The sequence below is a fragment of the Podarcis vaucheri genome (assembly GCF_965113315.1).
Source record: "Podarcis vaucheri genome assembly, chromosome: 1".
Taxonomy (NCBI): Eukaryota; Metazoa; Chordata; class Lepidosauria; order Squamata; family Lacertidae; genus Podarcis; species Podarcis vaucheri.
In genome coordinates this window covers 73894259-73918039 of record NC_138759.1, presented here as the reverse complement: position 1 = coordinate 73918039, position 23781 = coordinate 73894259, and the positions used below count along the sequence as shown (strand labels likewise).

The 23781-nt window shown below is 45.0% G+C and overlaps 1 protein-coding gene and 1 long non-coding RNA gene across 13 annotated transcripts in view; one reads left to right on the top strand and one right to left on the bottom strand.

The window, feature by feature from the left end:
• The window catches only part of SOX6 (SRY-box transcription factor 6), a 460580-nt gene that overhangs the window by 8392 nt on the left and 428407 nt on the right, over positions 1-23781 (top strand). For 2 of the 12 annotated variants that reach the window (XM_082193377.1, XM_082193370.1), the window contains exon 1: positions 16961-17474. The exons of 1 other annotated variant lie outside the window; for it this stretch is intronic. The gene's annotated coding sequence lies outside the window, so the exon portion shown is untranslated. Of the gene's footprint in view, positions 1-9080; positions 9270-15991; positions 16085-16412; positions 16540-16956; positions 17475-23781 lie in introns of those variants that run through there. 9 more of the 12 variants (XM_082193376.1, XM_082193364.1, XM_082193371.1 and 6 more) reach the window with 8 other exon arrangements.
• Positions 9279-15658, bottom strand: LOC309517064. Its single transcript, XR_014213139.1, has 3 exons — positions 15412-15658; positions 14818-14858; positions 9279-10005 (listed from the first exon to the last, which is right to left on the bottom strand). It is a non-coding gene; the product is annotated as an uncharacterized lncRNA (long non-coding RNA).

Genomic DNA, 23781 nt, shown 5'->3' with positions numbered 1-23781 from the left:
CTCTAATCTGTCAAGGTCGTTTTGAAGTGTGATCCTGTCCTCTGGGGTGTTAGCCACCCCTCCCAGTTTGGTGTCATCTGCAAATTTGATCAGGATGCCCTTGAGTCCATCATCATGGTTGAGGGAAATGTGTAGACCCAGCTGAGCTGTGGTTCTCTACAAGTATATTTCTAGGTGCTATATTATTGAGGTGGGTGGTAGAAAGCAAGGAAAGTTGTTCCCACCCAGTACCCTGAAAGTACCTCCACCCGGGCTTCCTGGGGCTGAGATTGTCTTGCCTGAGCTCCTGTGTCCCTATGTGGTTTAGGGATTTTTCTGCCACAGACTCTTTTGTGCCTGCCCCTGCCCCAGCTCTAGCTCTGTTGTGGTTTCATTGTGGGCTCTAGTTCCAGTCATTTTCTCAGCTATCCTTCTCCATCTGTATATGGGAACAGCGACCTACATGCTTGGGGAGTTCTGATAGTGACTGAAAGGAGCATCTCCTTCTTTTGAAGGCAAGCTTATTCTCTCTTTCTCTCTGTGGGTGAAGTAGAAGCAGGGCCAGGGCCAGGTAATGGGCACTGGGGAGCCAGGGAGGAAGGCTCTTTCTCTCCATCCTCAGCTTTTGTGTGTGGAAATAATATGAGGCTGGTTCACATGTTTATCCAATATACAAATAGTGTATGAACATATACAGTGCTGTGTATTAATAAGGCATATGTGCATTGAGCTAATAATATGAAACATCCAGCCTCAGAATATTTCTACCCCTTTGGACCTTCACTTATTTAAGCAATTTCAAATTCGCATGTATATGTTTGTCATAAATGTATTCAGATGTGGGTTGCATCTGCTCACATGGCAGAATGCATGTGGGTGGGGCAGGGGTTGAGAAAGTAGAAAGCATACTTATAGAATTATAGAATCATAGAATGGTACAGTTGGAAGGGATCCCAAGGATCATGTAGTCCAACCCCTTGCAATGCAGGAATCTCAGCTAAAACATCCATGACTGATGGCCATTTGACCCCTGCGTAGGGAGGAGAGTCCACAACCTCCCGACAGAGACCATTTCATACTTCTTGAAACCCAGTCATGCCACTTTAGGGGCAGGACCGTAACTCAGTGGTAGAGTACATACTTTTTATGCTGAAAGTCCCAGGTCCAGTCCTTGGCATGTCTAGATAGGACTCCTGGTTGAAACTCCAGAGAGCTGCTGCCAGCCAGTGTAGACAGTACTGAATTAGATAGTTCAGTGATCTGTTGCAGTATAGGGCAGCTTCCTAGGTAAGACCTGTTGAAAAAGGATGAAGTGTAGACGAATGGGCAGATAGACAGGAGACCCAGCTCAAAATCTAATATCAGTCATGAGCCTCAAAGCTCCTGTGCACATTGAGAAATTGCTTCTTAACATGTGGAAATTCATGTGGAGTATTTTAGATCATAATGGGTATTTGCCCTATGTTGTACTCAGGGTTATAAACCCACCTCATAGTGTGTAGGTTTTGTGTCGATTCCCACATATGTAGGAATCTGATGGCTTCAAGTGGCCTCACTGAGGCTCAATACATTTGAAGACACTTCTTACTATGAAAAGTACTACAGATCTGACAACAACAATTATTTGAAAACAACAGTTAAGGTGAACATTGATTTTCCATCCTGCCTCTCTGCAAATGACACTGAGTAAAATAACTGCCAGCATAATTGCTTTGCTCTGCCCTATATAAGGCAATATTATCATTTAGATGATTGTGCACAGCAAAGGTGTGGATCTGAATGTGAGCTTCATTTGTGTAAGCAGCCAGCACCTGGGATCCAGGCACAAGCTGTTCCTACCCCCACAACGCTCCCCCTGTCCATGTCAGAAAGAGAAACATGACACTCTCATATTGTTTTTAACGTGCAGAGCTCAGCCTGCAGTTTGCCTTGCTAAGAAGTCCTTGTCATTATGAATGTGCATTTATGAGTGCATTGTACACAATCCTGGTATGCAAATGTGGAGCATTCAGAGAAGTGAAATCATTCTGTGTTATTATTATCTTTGTAAATTACATCTTAAGAGTTGCTTGGTTGTGTGTGTGTGTGTTTTTGAGGACTTTATGATGGCAGTTTAGTCTCAGCCATGTAGCACAAAGTGTTTCTTTCATTATTAACAATAACTGAGCCAATGAAAATGCTTTTAAAAATACACCAGACAAGCAGTTATCCGGCTCTTCCTTTTCAACATCCACAAACCATCTTTTAGCATCTTATAAACCAGCATATAAAACAGCTTTGTAAACATCTGCTTTTCATTGTTAATTGTCAGGAAAAATTAGAGGCTTAAATGTTTCTTTTGCAGCGCTTCTTAATCCTGTAAGAAAAGCGCTAGATTCTCACCACTCTCCCTTTTCCAGAGCAGGTCCTTCAGACTGTCGTCCCCCCCCCCCCACCTTTGTAAAATAAATAAATGTTGGCTCACATTTATTAATGGACAATTTAACGTTTTAGATTTCTAAACATAACAACCCATTTCGCAGTGCTATGAATGAGTCACAGTGAATGCAGAATTTTACATATTTCCTGGGAGCTATAAAATGCAGTTTCTTTTATATTTTGATGCTTGCCCCCCAAATGCTTTTGAGGGTTGCTTCTATCTTTTTGAGGAAAACTTCAATGAAGTGCTAATAAAAATATGAAGACTTTCAAAATTCTCTATAAATGACTCTTCCCAAGAGCTGGTGAATGATAGCTAGCTGTAGGAAGCTCATAAATGAAACAGACATTTTACAAAAAAGCGGGGATTAAAAATTGCAACAATGCTTCTTTAGTTATTTATCTAGCAAGAAGCACAATAAAAACAATCTTCTTGCAGCGTCATAGTGTTTTGTTTTTAAATATTTTTTCCATTTAAAAATTTTAAAATCCTATTTGTTTTTCCCCTTCAACCCTATCCTCATAATCAATGCTGGTGCAGTCTGCCTGGCAAAGATTTGCTTCAGGTACCGTTCACAATACACAGTAGCTGCATTATAGAAGTGGGTGGAAAGGCAATCTGTTCACAAAATATGTTCTACCTTAAAAAACGATTACCCTTACTCTAGATTTGCCACATTTAAATCTTCTCCTTTTGCTCCTCTACTCATATTGGGGGGGATATATATCTCACAGTTTAACAAATATACGGTTTGCTCAGCTTTAAATCATTTTCTTCACTTACAGTCAGTCAATTAAACATTTACTCAGTGTATTTATTTTAATTTCAGACTCTTTAAAATATAAATCCACCCAGCTGCATCTTAACAGAAAGAGGTGCCTCGGAGTTAGAACTTTAAAAGGCAATGACAACAGGCAGATTATATATATATATATTTTCCCTCGGCCTTGGAATTATTGCTTTTATGTAAACGTTGACTTTTTATTACAAAAAAAAAAAACTTTAATGAAGAAAGAAAGAAAGGACACAAACAACAGTATTGTAAAACATGATATTGCTGTGCTTTGCTTACAGCAGTCATTGCCAGCCTGGTGCCCTCCGGGGATTTTGGAGGCAACTCTGTGCCAAGGCTGCCTGAGGCTCAAGAGTTGTGGTCTAAAACATCTGGAGGGCACCAGGTTAGCAAAGGCTGTGATGCTGGAGCTAGAATCCCATCACTACCTCCTGATGCAATGCTTTCAAGGGAACTGATTATTGTCAATGTAGTCCATAGGGTAAAATTACATAACGCTGCTTAATGCATTTGTGTATTAATTTCCATGGTATCATAAATCTAAGAAGCCTTAACGTTTCATATCGCATTAGAATGTAAAGTCCCTTGTTGTAAAGGCTGTGTGTTTACTGCGCAAATAAAAATGCCCCTGTCTTTCAAGAGCTGTTGATAGAAACACTGGAAGACGCTGCCTGTAAAATGACTTCGTTCAAGTTAATCTGTAATTAAACCCTGATAATATTTGAAGATTCTATTTAAGAATGTTTTGCTATTGCAATAACATATAGTCTTCATTTGTAATGTGCTAATGAGCACTTTTAAATGTTAATGGATAATTCTTAGGTTCATTTGCTAATTATTCAGATAAAGAAATCAACACCGTTGGCCAATTCCTTCAAACCTTTCTCGCAGCAAGTCCATTTGCTGTTTGTACTTCCACAACTTTCAAAAAGTTAAGCATAAGTAAAAGTTAAAAGAATTATCACATTTAAGCTGAAAATTGAATTCATTTAGAACCCCCTCTAATACAATAAAGCATCATTAAATAGAGAGGCGAATGAGAGCCCTTCTTTTGACCAAAATCTACTTAATTTACATTTTAGAACAGATGTTAGCTAAGCATTTTACTAATTTTAACTACCTTCACTGGGTGATATTCCTAATTACAATGTTTAATCCTTTACACTAAGGCATGTCATTGTTACTATTATTCTCTGACTCCATAAACTCTCTTACTTGCCTTTTTTCCTTCTCTATGCAGCTTTCAAACAATTTTATTAATTTGATATCTTGCTTCTAGAGACATCTACTTGGAAGCTTCATCCAAGCTTGTAATGGGGAAAACATTGGTTCTAAGAATATAACTGCTAGCTATTAAGTACTATGATATATAGTACATTTTTCTTTTAAGGTAATAATAATAAAAATATTAATAAATAAATTTATAATTATAATTATGAGCATTATTATTGAATGTGGGCAAAGTGGGATCAATATGCACGTATAATATATGCACATACAACCAGCATATAGAAAGTTTATATAAATCAATCACTTCTGATAATGTTTTCCCATTCAGGCATCTACACGCAAGTGACTTAGACTACTCTTGAAAGCATGGGAATTTGGCTAGAGCACAGATGTTCTTGTGCTCCTTTTATTTGTTTAAATGGGACTTGTGCAGACAAACTTTCCAGCAGGTTGTGTTTTAAGCCCTCACTCACTGATTTGCCCCATGGATGTGTGTGGAATGAAAAGGCAGTTAGCTTAATTTAGCTTTATCCTGCTTTCTATGAATCATCTATATGTCATCTATATGTAGATGCAGCTATAGCTTAAGGAATGAAACAAATACTGTCTCCACACAGGTACAGTATCAATTGATTTAGGAGTCTTAGAGACTTCACAATTTGACTACTGAACTGGGGCAAAGTAATAATTTTATTTGTGTGACCACAGGCCATAACAAGCTAAACTTGGCTGACCCCATAAACAAATAAGGAATGCCCTTTGCCAGCAATCCAGATCTACACCAATCAATGGAAATTGTGTCATTGATTTCCCAGGCTTGCAGACAGCAGCCTGTGATTCAGTATTCCTGGAGGCGATAAGCACTTAAGATTTTCACATCTGCTTTGGAAGAAATGTTTTTTCCTCTGCACAGGCACTTTTTTAATATAAGGAAAGACTCAGAAATCAGGGACATTACTATGTACACTAGAGTAATCATCAATTAGCTGGCTTGGCTGCAGTAAGGAATTATGGTTGCTCAGGGCCTTTGCTGCCCTACTGCAGAGCTTCCTTAACTTCTACTTTGCAGCCCAATCCTATGCTTGTATACTCAGAAGGACTTTCTTTGCAGGTACAACATTATCCTATTTTGGCAGAGAGACACAAAACTTCTTTAGAAGCTCTGGCTACATGCACTGGTGGCTGCACAACTAGAGATGATTAGAGAATATGAAAATCTGAGGCAACATACCTGTAAGCCCCCTGGAACTCAGCTGGACTTACTTCTGAGTAGGCAGTGGATAGGAGTTCTCAAGTTTCATATTTGAGAGCTGTCAAGGACTTGTACTACTATTTTATTTTTTTAAAGACATGTTCAAAAGGAAGTTTTCAAAATAGTGAGGTCAGTTTTTCTTCCAGAGATGTATCCAGAAAGATCTATCTAGTGATGGCTGGATAAAAGAGCACAATTTTTGTTTTGTATTTTCTGAAACAGCACCTTCCTTGTTCATCACGTTAGCTCTCCCAACTCTCACTTTTCTCTTAAATGTTAGCTATTTTTAGTTTCCTTAGCATTGAGGTACCCACTAACCTGATGTACCACTTGTTGCTCAGATAGCAGAGAAATGGGAACAACTATTTAAAAAAGAAGATACTTGACTAATCTCCAAGTAAATAGGTTGTCTGTTGAGGGCAACCTGCCGAAGAAAAGTGAATTGTCTCCAAATGAGAATGTTCTGTCAGGCAGGTGATAAGAGGCTTTGTCTACAGGTGGTGGTGGAGGGGGGGTCAATTTATGCACAAACGACTTCCTGTACTGCATACACAACCCCTGGGCATTCCTCTCTAAGTATTTCTGCTCAACATAAACTCCCCCTGGTATTTGACGCTAAAATTTGCCTTTCATACTAGCAGATCTTACGTGATAGCATTATATGAGGAATCTGTCAGGCCACAGTGCCAACCTGCAGCACCCATAGATTTTCTAAGTTAAGGGTTCTGAGAGTAAGGCGTCTATTTGCATAGTTACCAAGGAGTAAGTCCCACTGAACTCCTTGGCACTTCCGAGTAAAAACATACATAATACCGCGGTATGAACGGTTCCGAGGCCATGCTTGTTTTCTTTGGGGTGAAGTACCGTTGAACCACACAGGGGGTCTTACTTCAGGATAAACATTCACAGTATCGGGCTGCAAAAAGCGTCGACACCCTTTTAAGCATTTTACTTTCCCGAGACTACTTTTTCTTTTCTCTTTTCGGTTCCACATTTTGTTGAAATGTGTCTAAGAGCAACAAAAGGAACTTTGCACGAAAACTCAGGAAAGAGCTGTGTGATCTGAGCGCGTCTTCCTTGTTTGCGCTGGGCTCTTGAATGAGCTGTAGCTTTCAGCTTCCTTTGCAAAGGGGCGAAAGAGAAATCTCTCCCCGCCCACCCGGGCTCGTTCAAATCCAGTCAATATCAGTTCTGGTCTCCCGGATCACATGGCTGGGCAAGGCTAATTGATATTATCCGGGAGCAGCCTGAAGAATCAGGATTTAAGTGGGCGGAGATGGAGTAGGAGGGAGAGAAGAGGATTATCAGAAGAATTTCCCTTTTATTTATTTCAGGGTTGATAAAGCGTACAGAAATTGAATGTTGGGAAATGATACCAGATCCTAAAGCAGCGTTTAGAACTTTTTTTATAAAAAAAAACCGTCAGAAATTAAAATGCTGCAGAAATAAAATAAGACTTGGGAAGAAGCCTCCCTCGTTGTGTAGCTCTTCAGGCACGTACAGCCCCGAAAGGAAAAAGCAACTCCTCTCGGAGTCCGAGAGATCCCACCACAGAAGGGAATCCCATTGGCCGCTTCCGCGCCCTCAATGATGTTCATCTTCCTGGGTGATCTGATCTGATGCCCTTCTGTTCTTAACTGCCTTCTGCCATTCTCATTAGAAAGGTATTCAACTTCTCTTCCCAGTTCTTCCATTACTTTCGCAATGTTCTTAACAGGACCCTTTTTTTTTTTTCTTTAATGGCTTTGCAAAGCGGTAATCCTTAAACGCTCCATTGGCAGGCTTTGGATCTGTCCCCCCCCCCCAATCCTCCCTCTATTTTTTTTCCTTACATGCCGCGGCTGCTATTCGGGGGATGGCCTCGAGGTGGCGTTTTAGGCACATAAACAAAGGCTTCTCCAAAGCGGCGGCGGCGGCGGAGCGCGCGCGTCTTTTCTGCAGTTTACCTCTTATTAGGCTAACGGTGCCGCTAATGTTTTGGTTTTGTGATCCGTCACGTCTGCCTTGTTAGGGGGGAGAGGGGGAAGCGCGCGGCTCCAGAGAAGCTCCTGACTCTCCTTGCACGCCGAAGAGCGGCACGATTTCACCAAAGGCTCAGTAAAACCCACCAGCCCCTGCCCACTTTCTCTTTTTGGGAAAAAAAAACTAGGCTTATGATTTATTTTGTGTCAGTTTGTAGGAGCGGGAATTGACACCGCAGAAGGAGCGTCTTAAGACTCCCAGCTCAGCTCCACCTGGCGCTCCGTGGCGGAGCGGACTGCCCACCCGATGTCTGAAGGCGCGACCGTAAATAAAGAGGGAGCCCCCCACACAGCCCAGCTTACCTCCCAAGAGCGAAGGGCAACCTCGGGGGCGGAGGAGGAGGAAGAGGGAGCCATCCGAGGCATCTGTCACTCGATCAGTCCTTCCCGTCTCTGCCTGGCGGTGACAAACTTGCAGGACGCCTCGATCGCTTCCCTCCCCTCCCTCTCTCTCTTCATCTGCCCCGCTTTCCCCAAGTCAGCCTTAACCCATCCACAAGTCAACCGACGGTTCTTCCCACCCTTCCTCCTCATCCCACACGCCTTTCACTGGAGGCTGGGGGACCAGCAGTCCCACGCATTTCCTTCTCGCCCCCCTCTCTCCAACCCCCCTCCCCCCACCGCCCCAGTCAACGTCCTCCCCTAGAGCGCGGAGCAACCAGCCGGTTGTCAGGATGACATTTCCCCTGTAAGGCTCTCTTTTTGAGACCCAGGAAGCAGGTAAGGATGCCAAGGACGATTCTGTCTGCGCAGGGCTTGGAGCAGAAGGCGCGAGAGCAGAGCAGGGAGCGAGAGCGAGGCGGAGGGAGGCAGGCAGGCAGGCGGGCGGGGGGGTGGGTGCGTGGGACAGGGCGCCCCGGAGGGGAGCTGCCGAAAACACATCTTAAACACAAAAATCTCCGCGGGCTCCTTTGCTCCTCCTCTTCTTCTTCTTCTTCTTCTTCTTCTTCTTCTTCTTCATTTCTTTGCCTTTGCGTTTTGGAAGAGCTCGTGAGGTCCCACGCGCACTTCCTGCACTTTTGGTGGCCCTTTCCCAGCTTTTGATCCTCCCTCTTTTGGAGAGGTGATAGGAGGGGGAGAGTTACCCTACGATTAAAACACACACGCACAAAATAATTACGAGTGGTGTTGTCTTGACCCCTGGAAGTTTGCAGAGCCCGGGAGCAGCCCACCATGATCACAGTCACCACCATCATTTACCTTCTTCGAATACCTTCGCGGTAATAATTATTCTTGGTTGCTTTAAGTGCAATACATTTTATTGCCTCAGAGACCATCTACTGTTTGATTGAATTATTCATATCCCCCCTCTTTTTTGGTGTAGAAGACTGCATCTGGGGACTCTGATGTGACGTGTATATTTTTTTCCTCCTCCCCCCCCTCCAGGAACAAAGGGAATGTGGAAATGAAAGAGAGAGGGGAGAGAGGCTGGCAGATGTGATGAGCTGCGGCGAAGGTGTATCCAGTTTGGCACTCCCCCTTCCTTCTCCCTCTCTCTCTCCCTCTCTCTCTCCTTGCTCTCTCTGCAGCCTCGGTGAATCACAGCCTTCCTCAGGCAGCCTGCCCTCTCGCACTGTAAGTACCCCCAGCCTGCTCTCCGTAGCGGCAGCACCGGCAGCATGCAAATCCCAGCCTCTCTCCATCTCCCCCCCGCTTTGCCTTTGCGCTGCACGTGGAGCGCGAGAGGGGTCTTCCCAACCAACTGTCCCAGGCAAGGGAAGAAGAAGTAAAGATTCCACGTGCAACTTTTCTTTCGAGCTGTCTTTGGGCGTTCGGGTGGGGGGGGGGAGGACTCCAGCTGGCTTGCCAGGTTTCTGTTTTGTTTTGTTTTCCCTGGGGGAGGAAGTGTAGCGGGGTGTTATTGGCTGGTGGAATTTCAGGCTTTTGTTGTGGTCGATCCCTCTCAAGCGTTGTAGATGAACTCAAAAGTGCCACTTCCGCTCAAGGGACAATACCTCGCATCCTGTCAATAGCCGACTGGAGGGATGATTAGATTTTGTTGTCTTAGGCTGTGTGGATGCAGAGGGGATGCGTGTCCGGTGAGTTATATGGGGTTGGGGTCCTCCTGCTCCCACAGATGCAAATCGCCTTGGGGAGGGAGTTTTGCACTGTCTGGGGATTCAGAACAACTTCTGGGTCGGCCTGTAAGAGAACCATGTGCTCGCTTTTTGCCTGACGTAACTTTTTTTTTTTTTTTTTGCCAATCGTGCGATTTTATTCCTAAATTGGTCCATTGAAAATCATTCTCTTTTAATTAATTAAAAAGTTGCTTTTCTTATTACTCCTTCTTCCTCGAGTTATTTTCCTCAGCCTGTAAAAAAGAGAAATAAAAAAGAGAGTAGACTTTACCCAGTGGGGTAAGTTTTCCACAAAACTTTACTGGCAGCTGAACCCCGTTGAGTTGCGCCCGGTCCTACTTAAGTTTACTCCGACATGTTAACCTGAGCTCAGTGGAAACTTGCTGCCCCTAATAAAACTGTTTAGGACTGCAGCCTTTCTTCCAAGCAAAGCATCCTTGCCCAGTTAGCCCTGCCAGCTTCAGCGGGATTTACTCTCAAGTAACGCGGGAGCGGTTAGGATCGTAGCCTCACGCCTTGTTGTGCTTTCATAGAATGAACGTGGTTTTAGATCATCCATGTGCTTCTAGACGGGGCACCGGAGATGTTACACACCTGGACTTGGGAGGCCTTAGGTTTTGGGGAGACTTGTCTGCGAGGCAGCGTGTTGAGGGTGGCAAGTGTGCCTCCCTCAGTTCTCCTGTGTGAGCCAGCAGTGTCAGGGAAGAGAGAGATTCTGCACCATTTGTAGAAAGTCTTGCGAGAACAGAACATCTCTCCCTTCCTAACCTTGATCTCAGAAAAGTTGAAGGTCCTGCACAAGTTTCTAGCGGCATAGGCGCTCCTAACTGTGTGCATAGGATTTGGGCCGCACGTGGTAGCAAGTCCGAATCTTGCTCGTCTCCTCTTCATCCGATTCAGCAGCCCAGCACTAAGACTGTGGCTGGATGATCGGCATGAAATCGCCTGGTAGAGGCACTGGGGTTTTTAGTTTTTATTCTCCAAAGCCCTGCCGGGATTCCTTCAGCTTCCAGTAGGGGAAAGTCCCGTTCAGATCAAAAAGCCTTCTTCGGAGACCGGCATCCGATTCCTTAGCAGCTCGCAGTCACTTCTCTGGGATGACTTTCCCCCCCTCCTTAAAATGAGGCCGAATAACGGCAATATGGGACTTATTCCCATTGCGCAGTGTTTAGAGTAGGGCTCAGCCAGACTGGCGTGTTGAATTCTACCCTGAGGGCAGCGCAGTGCCGGGATACGTCTGTGTACCTCTTGATCTGTTTAATCCTGATTTCCACACTTTGATATAACTAAAAGAATCGTCACCCGGGGTTGCAAAAATTCCAAATGTCTCCCGCGGGCGAGTTTTGTTCTCCCTAAGTTTGGAAATATTTGTCGTGCGCTCTCCGCCTCCGGCGCTGCAAAAGATGCTCCCCAGTCGCCTGCATGGACATGAGTTTGGTTCCTGGTGCATCTCCCACCTGATGCTTCTTCCGTGCATTGATTGACACAACACGCCCGACAGGGCTCGATAATGCAGGCATCCGAGGGCAGAGCATCAGGCAGCAGCCGGCGTTCCCTCGCACGCATGCAAAGTGCGCATTTGGGCCGTTTTCTTATAGATCTCGCTGCAAGGAAAGGCTAGCCAGGTTGGAATCGGGGTGTTGGGGGGGGGCACTGCAGGTAAAATTAAGTCTCTTCTTAGACTTTGCGTATTTTGGGTGCAGGAGTAGGCAAGTTTACGAATCACACAAGTCTCTCCAACAGCTAGGGATTTGTTTTAGATCTTCTCACTCGATGGGGGAAGAAATGTTGCTCCATATACATCTTAATAATTTGTGTGTCGATTTATTAACACAAGATTGGAAAAAGAATCTCAGACTTTATGGCAATTAAAATGTGGGTTTTTAAAAAATTCACGAGGCTCCCTCGTGATAATGTATAAACTAAACTAGGATAAATAAGTTTAGTGAAAATCGTGTAAGGCGCTAGGCGCAAACTTTGTTGGTAAGAAAACAATTTGAATAAAAGGAAAGGAATAGTCAAAATTAGGATGTGTTGTAGATGTGCAGTTTAGGAAATTTTGAGGAAAAAAGCTGTCCAGAAGAACCGGATAAATTAAAACGCGGGAAGAGAAACAGGAATGCAGGTTAGCAAAGGACTGCCTTTTTAATTGGGGAGGAATATCAGAATTAAAATGTAAACAAGAACTAGAAAATTTCTAGCGATCCCGACTTTTTCAGAGCAACCCTTTATATGTCTACCCAGAAGCAAGTTCAATTGAATGTAAGTGGACTTACTCTAAGGTAAGTGTACATAGGGTTGCAAACTTAAAACTACTTATTCATCCGAAGCGCGCATTTAAATGGGCCAGAATATCTTACGTGGTCTTGTTAGCGGATGAGAAAAGAAGAAACGCTTTCATTAAGTTTTGAAAGATCAATCTCCCCACGTGAATTGAAATGAAACCAGATTAGGGCAAGTTCGCTGTTCCGCTGTTCATCCCTAGGATTTGGGTGGCTGACTATATTGCGCCGAGCGCTCTGCCCAGGTAGGTGCTGGGATCCCAACCAAACCCGCCCATTTGGGGACTTCAGACACAGCAGTGATGCTCCATTCTTGGCCTTTTGGAAACGCGTGCAGTTATTTTGGAAACAGAAAAGTTCCCCCGTCTTGATCTGCGAAAGCAGTAGGTGGTGATGGGACCTGCCTGGCCCCCAAGCACAAAGGCGGACCCACAAAGCGCCTCTTCTGTTTTGGGGGCCTGGAGGGGGGAGGCGGCTGCCCCCCGCGCGCCCTCCGCCTCGCATCCCCTTGCGTCGAGGTGCGAAGAATATCAAAAGGGCGAGAGAGGCTCACTAAGTTTTTCCACTGGTGGTTGCTCACATGATCCCGGCGCCTCCTGGCACTTTGAAAAGCCTCTTTCAAGGTTTGACTGCCCCACACACCTTTAAAAAAAAAAATCCTAAAAAGAAAATGATTGAGAGACTTTTCTCTTTCATGCAACATTAAACACCCACACCCCTCTTTTGGATTTATTCTCTCCATCTCTTCACAGTTCTACTTCTCTTCCCCAGCCTCGGCTTCTAATTAACACTTCTAAGGAAGTGAAAGTTCCTCAAATGCCTCCCCCGTTGGTTTTCGGGCGATGCACCCTCAGGAACAGCAAACCAGCAGTTCAGCTTGAACCCACAACTTAGGGTCCTGTTCTCTTGGCCCGCTTCGAGCTATGCGCCAGTGTTCCTTTGCGACCGCCCAGCACCCGCGTATCAATTAATGTTTATTACTCTGTTTATAATATCCCCTCTTTTCTCCATCGCGGAACCCAGGGCGGCGTACACGTGCTTCCCATGCGGTCTCCCATCCAGACGTTCGCCCTTTCTCGGTCCTGCTTAGCTTCAGCCCAGCGGGGGCCTCATGTGCCTTCGGAACACTTCGCAAGTCGCTATTCCGCCCAGCGAAAGTCGAAGGGGCCACTTTGAGAGAGTTGAATTCAGCGGAGTTCTTCAGCTCGACCCAAAACTCTAAAAAACACACACCCCTCGTCCTCCTTCTAGTGAACTGCCGCCTTGCATCTCTAGCGCACCCCGAACCTATCCGTAGTTGATGTTAAGTAAGGGAATAGGAAGTAATACCGCAATCCTAGCTAACCGTGTCTACTCAGAAGCAAGTCCCGGGTAAGTTAGTTTAGGGTTAGTCCGAGTAAACTCTTTGGATTTCTGTGACCAAGTGCGAGTGCCGAAGACCGCAGCCTGCCACCTGACCTTGCCTTCTCGAGTTTCGAGTGACTTCTGGCAGCCTTCTGCTGTATGTACTTACTCCGGAGTAAGCCCCACTGTTGTCAACGGAACTTCTTCCAAAGTAAGAGTGCGAGAGAAACTTTGCAGCCAGCCTAAGTCTTCTTTTACAACTCTCTCCGCCACCTGAGCATCCTGAAGAGCATTCCCAGGAAGTCAGTCCGTAAAGCTCACTCTGCGATTCTGTGCAGAGTTACTAAGTTGTGAGGCTCACCGAGGTTGGCGAGACTTATTTCTATGTAAGCCTGCGGGCGAGCGCTTCCCAGCGGGGTTTAGGATTGCAGGCCGCATTTCCTATATGAGCCTTTGTGTCTTCCCTCCTTCTAGTTTCTCTGCTGACCTCCCTCTTCTTATTCCCGGCTCCTCTCCCCCTTTCTTCTGTTCTCGTACCCTCTACCTTGTCTTCCCCTAAAAGTTCCAGTACATAATGCGCGGGAAGGAAAAACCCTGCAGTCACTTCTCTTGGAAGGAAGGGTCCTCCCCGCCCTGCTCCCCCTTTTAACCCACTAGGCCACCCCCTTCCCCTCTCCAGTTTTCCATTAAGCCTTGCCTTACCGGTCAGTGTTAGTCGTGCAACCCAAGTAAGTACGTCTACAGGATCCCATTCTTAAGCACCATGGCTCGATAGATTCAAAAAATCATACCGTATCATAGCTTTTACGCACCTCTCTGCGAGTAAGCCCCATTGATTTCAGTCAAGGGAACAACGCAGCAACTCTTAAACACATTTACTGAATGTCCAAATGAACTCAGCGGCACATCCAGGTAAGTTTATGTAGGAGGATCGGCGTGCAGTTGTGTTTCAAGTCAATGTGGGTTCCTTCCTATCCCAACCTAATAGCGCCCTCCTGTATACGTCTACTCAGAAGAAAGACTCATTTGCTTCAAGTAAGTAAGTGGGGCATAGGATTGAAGGCTAAACATCAGTTGCCTTGAAAGTAATTCCTATTGATTTCAACGGGACTTGCTTGCAAGTGAGCGTGGTTAGAATAGCACCGAAGGTTAAAAGCGCGCGCAGCATGACCTAAGTAAATCCCACTGAAATCAGCAGGAAGCTTCTGAGTAAATAAGCATAGGATCTGGCAGCGCGGCTGTAATCCTATATAGTGGGATTTACGTCTGCATAAATATTCTTAGGATGGAGGTTTAATTAACCCATCTGCACATAAGATCCAGATAAATCAGTGGAACTCAACGGAAGCAACCAGGAGGGCACGATGCAGCCAAAATTAAGCACTTGCTTAAAGCTCTCATTTAAATGAATGTCCTTACTTTTGGCAGGATTCCCCCAGTTGCTTCCTTGACAGGAAGTTCTATTGAAATGAATGGGTATAACTTTAATTCTTCACACACGCGTTTGGCGGTGAACGTCATTGACGGAACATAGCGGGGCTTACTTCGAAGTAAACACGCACAGAATGCGGTTGCGCGGCTGAAAGTCCGACTGACACATTTGTCACGGGAGTCTTAAGTTCCCTTAAAACCAAAGCCCCCAAGAGGGTGGCTGCAGTTTTTTTGGCCGGGGAGGGAGAGGTGAAGCGTCACTAAACGCTCAACACGTTTACTTGGAAGCAAATCTGATTAACTTCAGCGCGAACTATGTTCAGAGATGCGCGCTTAAGAATCTAGCAGCCCGGAAGGCTGCGGATTGTCCCGCTGTGCCCCAAAGTGTTTACTCCCAGGAAAGAGCGCGTAGGACTGCGGCCGTCTGCCAACCGCTCTGTGATGAGTGGCGACTGCGAAGGAAGGGGGAAGCGGGGGGGTGTGTGGATTGTGGCTAGGAGTGCGCGCGCGCGCCTGTTGTTGGGGGGGAGAGGGGAGCGGGAGGGAGAGAAAATGATATTTCACTTTCTCTTTTGTGCTCACTTTCTCCTGGGTCGTTCGGTTCCACGCTCCCCCCCCCCTTTACCGCTCCCTCCCTGCCTCCCGGCTGTGTGCTTGTTGGTGTGTGGTGTTGCCTCGTCTTGCCTTGCCGTCGGGGGTGGGGGTAAGAAGAGAGAAGCGGCGGCGGCGGCGATATAGCAGCCCTGCCTCCTTTCGCCTTCCTCCGATCAATGCCCCTGGCCACTCACTTTCTGATGTTGCACGACGGGAAATGCTTTGAATACTTACGACATGGCCGCTCACGTTGATTGCCAAGATTGACAGCAGTAAACCAGCGCCATCGCTTGTATCAGGAGGGGAGAGAGAGAAAGAGAGAGAGAGAGGCGGGGGGAGCAGGGAGGGGGAAGCAAAGCCCAACAACAAACAATAATGAACCCGATTGTAACTAAATCTCCAGGCAACCCGTCAGCAAACTTCTCCTGACGATCTGGATCCTGCGCATCCGTGGCCCGAAGAAACGCAGCCAGCCAGTAGCTCAGTGAATTTATTCCTTTCGTTAGTATTTCTGCAGCTTGTTTATCCAGCCCTACAGACACTCATTCACCTTTTCCTTCCTTCCGTCCGGCTACGGCAGTTTGTTTGTTTGTTTATTGTTATTGTTTTTAAAGGAAGGACCCCCAAGGCTTATAAAACGCCACACTGGATCTCGAAGGAGGTAACTAGGAAAAGCAAACCGGCGCAGCGCTCGTTGTGTTGCTGATACCTGTTGTGGACTTGGTCGTGTGTGGTGCGCAGCCTGGTTGGGCTGGTGGGGGGGTAGACACGGCGGACGCGTTCCTTAGTCGTGTTTTGAAAAGGGGCTTCCACGTTTTGTATGTGTCGCTTTATACCAGAGAATACGGTATTGTTTCTCTCCCCCCCCCCTCTCCCCGCTGTCTTTTAAGGGCTTGCTGGTTGCAATTGACCAAAGCAGCAGCAGCATTAGCAGCAGCCGCAATAGCGGCGTCCGGCGGTAGATTGTGAAGTTAGGGAGATTTCTGAATGAATCCCCGGCGCGGCTGCTTAGTGCTGGACTTTTTGGGGAGGGCGGTGTTGGTGGCGGCGGCGCCGACTGGGATGGGATGGGAAGAGGCGAACTGGTGGAGAAAGTCCTTACGCTTCTGACCTGGGGTGAGTTGCTCTGGGGAGGATCCTGAGGCTGCGTAAAAAAGATCCCGCTTCTCTCTGAAATCACAACACTGCTGCTGCTGCTGCTGCTGCTTCCCACCCCCTTTCCTTTCCGCCCTCCAAGTGGTGTGTCTATTTTAAAACGTAGTGACAGATCAGCGTTGTATTTTAAGATCACCCGCTGCCTGCGAACACATGGCGCTCTAGAGATACTGCGCGTAAGAGTGATACCAACAGAGGCAGGCGAGCGAGGAAAAATATAAAGCCCTTAAATCAATCTTTGGGAGCCTAAAGCTTCTGCCATTCCTCCGAAGCCCTCACCCTTGGAGATAGTAAGGATGAAGGAACAAGGGGGCTTTGCTAGCGCCTCTAATTTCTCTGTTAACTTTGTGGTGGTTAAACTTGCCGAGAAGTTCGCTGCTAGTGTGCTTATATATCTGTAGAACAGATCCTTAAGAGAAAGGGGGGGGGGAGAGTATTATACCGCTAGGTGGTAATGCTGGATTTGACCACAGAGGGGCAGTGTATCGAGGATTTGCTGTTCCTGTGGCGCCTTATCTCTCCGCAGGCAGAGGCTGGGATAAAGTTATACTGAAAACTTTAAAATTGATATCACACCCTAATTTGTGTTCCACAGGGAGGGGGAGAGAGAGAGAAAAAGAGTGAGAGCCCAACAACACACAGGGCTCTGCTTACACCATGAGAAGGGGAGCTCATAGCTGCATTGTGGGCTCGCCCAACATTCAGCTGGGGATTTCTTGCTGTGTCTTAGCTCTCGCCGGAGGTCATGCAAATCGACCTTAAAAGAATGCATAAGCCATAAATTAAAATAAACCCCGTAGCCACGGGCTGATTCATAAGTAGACAATACCTAACCTGGACAAAACGGCTTCCTTTGCGAGCTGGAAGAAAAGAATAGTGCCTAAAGTAAACGCAAAGTAAGTTCCCAGAACGTATTTTATTTTGCATTACTGTCGTTGTTTTCTGTTGTTATTTCGCGCAACTTTAATCTCAGGGAAACTGCCTTCAACCGCAGTTTTAAGCATACTTTGCAGAGATGGTAGGGAGGCAGCAAGGTGGTTTGGTGGGAGCGCTAGTCCCCCCTTTTTTCATAAGTGGTGCTTCTTGATTGACATTTTTGAAGAAGGATCTTATTAAAAAAAATTAAGATGGGTTTGATGTAATTTATTTTGAAGATCTTTCAATCTTCTATTGTAAATCTGGTTTGTCTCTGAAAAATTGCATGTCACTTAGCCAGGCATTGTGTGTGTGTGTGTGTGTGTGTGTGTGTGTGAGAGAGAGAGAGAGAGAGTGAGAGAGAGAGAGAGAGAGAGAGAGAGATCACCTGGTGCTTTTATTTTGCTTTACGTTGTATTGTTGAAATGTCGCCTTACAAATATTCCTAAAGTTATATATGAGAGAGGGCGTTTGGCAGGAGTTAAAAGTTCTCTGTTTGATCCAGTAGTAAAACAGGTGTGTGTGTGTGTCGTATGTATGGGACAGAGTACACGAAGGTGTGTGTATATAAATGTATGACACTGTACCACGCACACATACAACTTGCACGAGTGTATATAACGGGCTTTTTGTTGCTGTGAGATCTGAAGTCTTCCAGCTCTCCCCCGCCACCCCCGCCACCTTTGGGAGCGCCTTGGAGCCGCTTTGCAGCCGGGGTTCCTTGTGTGCGCGCGCGTCTGAGGAGCAGAGCAGGGCCTTGGGGTCAATCAGAGGCGCAGATCATATTGATTTGATTGCCGCCACCTCTGCTTTGCGGAGGACTCGTTTCCCGGGTGTGTTTTTTTTTAAGGACGGCGAGAAGGAAGAGGTGGCAAATGTGAAAAGGCAATTGAGCGTTGTTGTGTCTGTGTGTCAGGGTGATCTCGCCGGGGCTTGGGAGCCTGCGGTCAGGAGATTAGCTACGTCCTCCTGGGTGTTCCCCCAAAAACACAGACAGGGAAACTTAACGAGATAAACAAGCGTATCTGCGCCTGTTGTTATGCAGATAAAGGAGACAGGTTGCATGTGGGTTTCTTTTTTTAAATAGCCCATCCTAGTAGGGTGAGCAGCTTTGAACCTAATTTTAATTTGAAAGGGGAGAGGAACGTACATTTAAAACATATTTTCATTTTTAAAATGACGGTGTGATTGAAACTGGTGGGCATCTCGGTCTAAAGTGACTTTTTACATTTTGAAAAACCCTGTAGCTGGGTGGGTTTGACTGTGGTTGGGTGGGCAGGTGGTAGTGTTGTAGAAACTGCTTTGAGATTGCAGCTAGATTGCACTTGTTATACTGACTCCCTTGTGTGGGCTCATTGCATCAAACCGCTCTGCCACAAAGCAAATAGTTTTTAAGATGGACACAAAATTTGCCCTGCAACGCGAACCTCTGTCTAAAACGTTTGGAAGCCCTGTGCAAGATGATGTATCTTAAGACTCTTCTCCCTCGCTTTTTGGCATCCGATTTCTGTATGTATGATATCTCCCTTTTATAATTAGTAACCGTATCTCGAAGTTAATCTTTTTTAAAAAATTAAAAATAAATCTGATCCTCTCCTCCAATGTATTTTTAGGGAGGTACATATTTGAATGAAAATAATTAGGTTACTTGGATTACGTTTGCAGCTTGAAGTAGCTTGACACCTGGCAGAGAACTGCTTAAGCGTTTTCTTTAAACTCTGCCTCCTTCTCCATAACTGCGTTTCTTATAATACATTCTTGTGTTAAGTGAGAAAGGCTGTTTGTAAAACAATCCCCTGGCTAGTCCCAGTGTTGGGTGAAGCTGATCCTGTAATGGCATTTTGTTTTGAACAGTTGCTGTAGTTGAAGTTCCCTCATAAGGTAAGGTGGCACTGGCTCTCTGAAAGGAGGTCCAAATGCCACATTTATAATTAGACTGCCAATTCAGCACATTGTATCCATTGCTATACAGGGATATACTTGCTGTGTCTGGCCTCTCTCAATAGCCTGTATTCAGAATTAGCCAATTCAACTACTTCAACTTCGGCATCAAATTTAGAATAGGCAATGAGAGAACGGGAGGGGGGCTGAGAGAGAAAGCAAACAATAACTCTGCAATCTCTCCCCTCAGCTGGCCATGAAAGGCCAAAGAATATAAGGAGAGCAATTCATAACAATTGTATTGGGGAATCCATACATCAAATACAATAAGTTTGGCGAGAGGAGGTTTTTTTTTTCCTTTTTAAAGAAAAAAGTTATTTGGGAGGAGGGAACTAAAATCAGCCAGTGTGGATTCAGGGGGGAAAAAAGTTCCTAGCATATATTTCTTTCTTTTAAAAAAATGGCCAAAGGATATAGGACAATTACACCTGTGCTTGCAACTGAACACAGGTCCTTGGGAAAACTGGCAGGAAAAGTCTTTAGCCCCTCCTGAGGACTATAAGAAGAAACTTTGCTCGCAGGCAGCAGCTCTCCCGCCCCCTGTGCAGTCAGTCACAAGGAGCAGAGCTTCAGGCAAGCCGTGGTTGCTGCTCCTGCAGCCGCCGCCGCCGCCGCCTCCTGCTCGGCAGAGGGGCAGTTCAACGCTCTTCGGCGGAGAGCGGCGGGAATAGGCTGTCGGGGAGGGAGAAGGAAGAAGGTCATTTGCATTCTCAGGCCCTTCCTCTCAATCAACGACCTTCTAATTCCCGAGGAAGGAAGGCGCTGGCTGCCTTTAGGGTTAGCTGGCGATCCTCGCGCACGCGGCGGCGGGGGGAGGGGGAGGGGAAGGGTGCTTCGCCGGCCGAACTTCTTCAAACTTAACCCCCCCACCCAGCTCTGCTCTGTTGGAAGCGACCGCTGAGGAGGGATACAGAGGCGGCCAAGTGCGCCGTCGGCGGCGGCAGGGTCCGCAGGGAAAGTGGGAGGTGAGGCGTCCGCAGGGGGTTTGGTGGTTTGTCTCCAAAGTTTCCCCACAGATGGCGCGGCGGCTCCGGCTCGGTGGGGGCGAGTGGCAGCCGCGGGCCAGCAGCAAAGAACACGCGCCGCAGCGCCTCTGCCTTGCAACACCCCTCGCCACAGCGGCGGGACTGGGCTGGGGGGCGGGGGAGCCGCCGCCGCCGCCGCCGGCCACGCTTTATCTTCCTTTCAGTGCTGCTTCTCCAGGCAGGCTTGGCTGCAGAGTTTGCCTGGGCCTCGCTCCTTCCCCCTTGGCTTGCGCCAGGAGTGCCGCAACTCGTTTACACTGGATTAGCCCCACTGATCTTAGTGCGACTGGTCTGGGACAAATGAGTTGTGTGACTGCTGCCTCCCGCCACTGGTGTCCCATGTAAACATGTCCCCCGCGCTGAACAGTGCAGACGTTGGCATTATTGCACCGCAAATAGGCTTGTATGTGTGCTTATCCATCTCTCTTATCTCACACACACACCTCCACTCCAAACTCCACATACACACGCACACCTCAGGAATGTGTTAGCTATGCAGTATATTCCAGGAGTATATTGTCTCTTTGTGTAGTACTATATGGCTATTTGATTGCGATTTTAATTATTTATGTTTGTACACTATGTTGCGTGATATCTTCTGAAAGGAGCAGTGTGGAAATGCCTTAAAATTTTCCCCTTTCCTAAACACATACTGGAAGTTGGACACTTGATAGAATGTTATTTGATAATATGATGTGGGTGTATATTTTGGTCACCTAAGAGTGTAACAGTTTAGGTGAATGGAATGAATATTTCCATAGGGTGCTATGTGGCCAGCTATGAAGTTTGATTGACTAGGTTCAGGGAATGAGAATAAGGATTCTGATACAGCTATGCTTTATAGATTGGCCTTATCAGAAGCAAACCATACTGAATTCATTTTTATTACCGAGTAGGTTAAGATTTGTCTTAATAGTGTATGTATATGTTTCAATCTATAACAGTTCAGTGTTTGTGGGCGTTGAATACATAGGTACACAATCCAATGTTCAAAACTATATAGCCTTCAAATAAGGGCAAGCTTTAAAAAATAATTGAAGATAATTGTATGATGTGAATATGTTGCAGTGCTTCATACTAAGGTATTAACGCAAAACAAAGGTCAGTTTTTGTGGCTTGGGCATGTCTATCTCCTATAGTTAGTCCATTTCTGACATTTTTACCAAATATGTTTTAAAGAGGAAAATAACGGTGTTAAGTTCAGGGTAACCTCTTTCTGTGGGGGTTGGAGAATCAATGAATGTGTAGGGAAAGCTGGAAAAGTGATGGAGATCAGGCCTTCGTACATGAGTAGAAATAACTGTTTTGCTTCTGGTGGACATAAAAAAGTTTCTTCAGTGAAAACCTTATTATATTTGCCAAGCACTTTAATCACCCTAGGAAATACCTCTTTATAAAGCATATCAAGGTAGCTAGCTTTTTATGTGAAATATCTGAAAAATAATTCAATGTTTAATCCCATCCCCAATTCATAGTGTGACTGCACTGGGTGTGTAGCGCTCTTGGCAGATAGAGAATTCAATGTGTGTCTGTATGTATGTATGCCTGTATGTAAGCCAATTCACAGTCAATTCTGTACAGAGCTGTTTTTAATGCTAGCTAATAACAGTATTAGATTGTCATTGTAAGGTAGATTCCAATTAGTGGTGCTTCCCACCATGAAAACAGAGACTTAAGTTTTTAGAGTAGCACTAGATTGATGAGATGTGAATTACAGTACTAATTCACCTGTAGTTTATTTCAAGAGTGGAATGCCCAGAAACAAACCTCCTCAGCATATTGTCTATTTTTCCCCATTTTTTTATTATAGCTTTTCCCCAGCTATAATAGGTTGCAAGTAAGTATGAAGCTCTTGGCCAGCTCCTAAATAGGTATTTAAATTTTGTTGTCGTTGTTACATAGAAATATTCTCTATACCTCTATATTCTCTATACATCTATAAACTGAGGCAAATGAATAATTCATCCCCGCCCCCAATTTCTTGTGCCTGGTTTTGGACACATCTTTTAGGTGATGTTACAGTTTGTCTAGTATTTAGCATGCCCTTAGCATGCCCTGTTCTGAAAACGTGTAGAAGTTATGTGTTATCCATCAGTACTACATTGAGAATCGGGGTGTTATTTCCGTCACCTTTGCAGTTCACTCCTATGCATGCTTACTAAGAAGTAAGCGCCACTTAAATTGTAGTGTTATTCGGAAATAAACTGAATTCAATGGGACTTGAATGCGTATGCTTACTTAGGATTGAGGTGCCAAGTTATATAGAGGAGGTGAGTTCATTATGTATATTTGCCAGACCAGAAATCCACTGATTTTAAAACCGTAATGATATTGCAATTATGATAAATTATCCCTTTCATTATAATTTTGCTTGGTCTAGAATTAGCCTGTTTTGGACATTGCCATAATAGATAATCGTGCCAATTTCTGGTTTGTAGCTATCTTAGAAAGTCATGAGTTATTTGACACTGATGAAACTGCTACACATACCCATCAGATATTCAAGTATTCAGTGAAGTTTTAAATAATTCTCTTTCAATTAGTATAACAGGAACTTGAAAAATGGATTTCTGTTAAAGAAACAAGAATCGGTACATAGTGATTTCTTCCCTCCCCCTTGCATACTTGACAATTCTTCTATCAGTTTTAGCCATGCATGCATTTTTAAATAAAGAATAACCTCTTCACAGTTTAAAACTGTTTAGAAGTACTTATTTAATAAGAAAAAAGTCAATTATAAAATGTGGTTGTTTGGTTATTTGTAATATAAATGAATGCTTTTTTATGTTTCTGAATACAAGTGAAACACGCTATCAGGTTACTGTGATTAGGAGTATCATGCAAAGCACAGATTACCTACAACTAGTTGATTTACAGGTATGTCAGATCTTCCACAGTGATGTAAACCTGTATCATTGTTCAGTGTAAAAAAATGTTAGAAACAGGAGTAGACATATTTGCATATTTTTATTATTATTAAATATTTGGTAGAATTTGTTAAAGGCATTAACAAGCAGCAATACCGGAATTATTGTCTTTGTATGCTGTGTTTATATTTTTTTTCAAAACTGCCTTGTTCGTACAACAGTTTTTACTGTATGGCATTCCAACAATCATAATAACTAATAGTTTCCTTCTGTTGTATACAGATTGTACCTGTTGACATGCAGCTTTTTTTGTTATGTGAATACCCCTATACAAAATAAAATTAAATGTAGCTGTATTTTGATTGTGCCACAAGAATTTCATCTACTGTGTGTGTGCCATGAGGAAATAGTAGAAGAGCTTTGGTGATTGATTTTTGGTAATTTACTGTACAAAA